Here is a 4,210-nt window from a genome sequence, read left to right as displayed (position 1 = left end):
CGCCGACTTCAAAGCCTCCGTCCGCGATCGCGGGAACGCGATGGTCGACTCTTTCCCCAATTATATAGACCAAAAGAACGTCGGCGATGACGGGTTTGAGAAATGCGACCAATCGAACGTTGGCGACGACGGGTTTGCTAAATACGATAAATCGAGTACTTCTTCAATGGGGATGATGATGGGATACAAAGCTGTGAATAGGAGTGGGTGGAGCCGGGCAAGTTTTTTAGGGAGAGGATGCTGAACACGGGAACTATTATGCCAGTGCCGGATATCAAGGATATAATGCCGAAAAGGTCGGTTTTGCCCGGTATGATCTCGTCAAAATTACCGTTTTCGAGTCGAAGATTGTAGAGAAAATCTTTCACACCGGGTTCGTGGCAGTAATTCAGCAAATACGGGAACAAACTCTGGTGACAAGAAACAGACTTCGTGACTCTCCCACCGTTGTTCCCGCTGACTTTGCGATATTGGTGTTGGGACGCAATCTAATGGTTTGGACCACGGAGAATAATGAGGGATCAAAGAAGGACGTTATGATCAGGAAAGTCAGCGGCATCAAGGCGGGAGAGTCACCAAGTCAGTTTTGTGTCACCAAAGTTTGTTCCCGTACTTTCCTATACTACTCCCACTCGGTTCCTAAGGTTCGGGCCTACAAAGCTGATAAGGTCAAGATCAACTACGGAGTCGCCATCTATCATGTGGATATGTCATCATGGAGCGCGGATCATGGAGCTTTTATGGCTTTGGATCCAGGTAAAATTGAGATGTGTCACTAGATCTCTGAAAATACTAATACTCTGTCTCCATCTACCAAATTTCAAATAAAAAAGAGAGCCCGATCCTTGCATTCAAATTGGGTATCATGCAGTTATGGAGAATCAAAACTATTAAAATGACTTGTTTGGAGGAGTGGATTGTGCTTCTTTTTTCCACTAGATCACAATTTCATGTCTGTAAACCATGAGAGGAAAACAATTAGGAGTATCCTCCATCTCCTCTTTTTCCTCAATATTTGTCTTTCAAATCTGACACAGATGATTCGAGACGTTCATGTTGTTCAAGGTACTTTTTAAACTTTCCACACAAGTGATCAATTCCAACGAGTATTGGTATATGATTGACTAAATCAATCATTTTTTGGTTCTGAATTGGCATTCCAGAATTCTGAACTAAAAATTGAACTAATTATCAAACACTTATCAAATGAATGCATGCCTCAAAACGCTCCATGAGTCCCAAGATGAGCCCTACACATTGGGTCGGTACATCATCGGTACCTACAAATCGGTACCCGTAGCATCTTGGCTTTCCAAATTCAGATTCAAACATAGTCTGGGAATAGAAAATTAATGTTCTGATTATCCCTAGACTTTACATTTATCCCAAATTGTTATGCAAAAGAACCTTCTTCTGGTTTGCCTCTCGGGGATTAATCATTCATTAGACTAAATAGTATGGACGTGATTTACGAGTCCTACTATCTTCTCAAAATAGATAAACTTGTGATATTGAGACACTTAGATATGCTTTCATACAAATCTTTAAAAATTTCAATTCATTTGACCCATGTCTGCCTCGAGGTATTCATATTAAAAAATCAACTAGTGTTATGAAAAATTATTTTTATGACGGAGGCAATTCACTTGTAACTTGGTGCACACCATATTCGTAGGACTGCCCTCCCTTATGTACCTCTCCGTTTTCACTCCACCTCCCGTCCATTTTCTTTTGTGTCCGGTTTCTTGACCCGGTGGTCTGGCCTCTGGGGACGGTTGTAGTCCAAGTTGTCAAGCGTCTTCTGAGTCAGATCGGAGCAGAGAAGGTGGCGAGTAATGGTCTGGCGAGCGGTAGTCGTGGGGGTGGCTAATTAAGGTCATGAGGTTGGGTTAGGGTTAATGTTTATTGTTCCGGCTTTTGCTCGGGATTCTCTCGGCTGGTTTTCCCAATCCGGTGACTGTACCGATCTAGTTTCCCCAAATCCGGTGGGTGATGGTGGCTATTAAGTTCGTTTCATTTTGGTTGTGTGCTCGGTTTTTGGAAGTGGTATCCAGTGCCTCACCTTGGTCGCGTGGGTTCGTCGGTTTTCTAGCGGTTGTTTTGGCACAGTCCTTCAACAGTAACATTGGGTAAGTGGTTTGCACAATCCTTCAATTTTGGCAAGGGGTTTCACTTAAGTTTATATCAACCTCCCTTTTAATGGGTGTGTTGGATTCTCCTTGCACTAGGTGATATGGTTATGGGCTTCGGAAAATCTGTTGGGGGGTTTTCTCCATTTGGTTGTAGGGCTTGGTCTGATGGTGGTTTGGGTGGTGGGTTTGGTAGATTGGGGGTTGAGATTTTGGGCATGCAGGTACTGAGAGGGCTTCTTCCAATGTTTTGAATACCATACCGGCCAAGGTATCGGTTTTCCTACTGGTATGGTACGTACCAGTACCGGTCAAATACCGAATACCGTTTCAGATTTACTGCAACTACAATATATATATAATAATTATATATAATTATAATTCAAAAAAATTCCCCATACCATGCAATTCATCATAAAATACCTATAAGACAACAAAATTCACATAAGTGACTTCAAATTAACAAGAAAAAGTTTCAACTTCCAAGAGCATCCGCAAAACATACGCAATGTCAGGTACATATTCATCATCTCAAAACATACACAAAGTTCACCAAAAGGGACTTAAGAAGTACATCTAAAAAAAACATAGGTTGTCATTCAACATAAACATAAGGATCATTGTGTCCTCCAATGTCCCAATAATCATACTGGCTCTCATTCTCATTTGGAAAATCATCAGCGGCATCATCAAAGTTAGGCTCCTGATCATCTAGCGTCAATGCCTCTAAAGATGGTGGTTCAATAATCTCCCATGCTTCGTCAAGTAGACTAGGCTCTTCACTCACCCAATCATCCAACACATCTATGTTCTCAAGACTAATCGGGTCAAGTGCATCTTTCGTTTGCCTAATAATCCTACAAAAGTAATTATCACAATTTATAATTGTGAAGTCATTGATGGAGCATGACTAGAAGCATGATCACTTGTCATTGATGGACCTGAAGACATTGTTCCTGACATTATAAAAAAAAAATAAAGCTTGTAACATCAGATCAAACCTAAAGTACTCTGAAATGCGCGCCCATATAATCTAAGAATCTGTATGAGTATGGAACCCACTAAAACCACAAGCACAATCTGATTGGAATCCACTAAAAACAATAAAAGTAAAGAAAGCTCAGAATCTGCAGACCAAAGCTTAATACGGAAAGAATGGCTCACAAACTTAAACCCCTATGATAGCCCGCCCATGATACATAGTAAAAGCACTAAAATATACAGATCGCTTAAGTAATCACCGAAGCCAAGTAGGTAACTTCATTCCTAATGAACCTCATAACTACATCTTAGTTCAAGCACCTTCCATGCTTGTGATTCTGAAATACATCAAATTACTAGGAAATAGCCATAACTCTCTCAAATGTGCTTCCAATCAGCCAAAATCTGGAGCATTACCACTGTTTAAGGCTTTATTACTGTAGTTAGGGGACTGGGTAAGCTTCTTTAAAAACAAACAAAGCCTCACCTACTACAATATCTATATAAAAGAACTAAAGTAATTTCATCTGCAGACGTTTTGGTTTCACAATATGATTCACCATTTGGAGTCCAAAATCAAAAATTCCAAGTGTATAAATCGCGCAGAAAAATTCTATTAACAATAACACAAATCATAAGACGTAGTTTTTCGGATATATTGTGCACCAACAGAATGCATTCAGCTTCATATAATCTATAGAGTAAAGAACTCAATACCAAATAATGACACCTGATTCACGATCATAATAAGTAAGGAGACATATCCTTTTATCAGTATTAACTTAGGAGTGCAACAAAGAACCTGTAAATCCAATCCAAAGTTCCAAACCAGCCCAAACATGGTTTGTTGCCGTGTGTGAGAGAGAGGGAGGGAGGGAGAGAGAGAGAGGCACCTGCAATTGTTGCCGTCGCCATGGGTGAGATTCTGAGCCGATGAGGTGAAAAGGGTCGAAGACTCGAAGTCTCCCTGATTCCTGATCGATGAGGCGTGAAAATAGCGTTTAGTGTTATTAGATACATGGTTTTGAGGTGAAAATACGGTTTCAGGACGTCACTTGGAGATTATTACGAAATTACCCAAATCTGCAAAATTCCGAACG

At 40.7% G+C, this 4,210-nt stretch overlaps 1 pseudogene; it reads left to right on the top strand.

Annotated features, from left to right (window-relative positions):
• Positions 1 to 1,870, top strand: LOC131309569 (polygalacturonase-1 non-catalytic subunit beta-like; annotated as a pseudogene).
• Positions 1,871 to 4,210: the final 2,340 nt, after the last annotated feature.

Source organism: Rhododendron vialii, chromosome 12a, assembly GCF_030253575.1.
Source record: "Rhododendron vialii isolate Sample 1 chromosome 12a, ASM3025357v1".
NCBI classification, from domain to species: domain Eukaryota; kingdom Viridiplantae; phylum Streptophyta; class Magnoliopsida; order Ericales; family Ericaceae; genus Rhododendron; species Rhododendron vialii.
The sequence above is the reverse complement of the archived record's forward strand: the minus strand, read 5'-3'. Positions and strand labels throughout refer to the sequence as shown.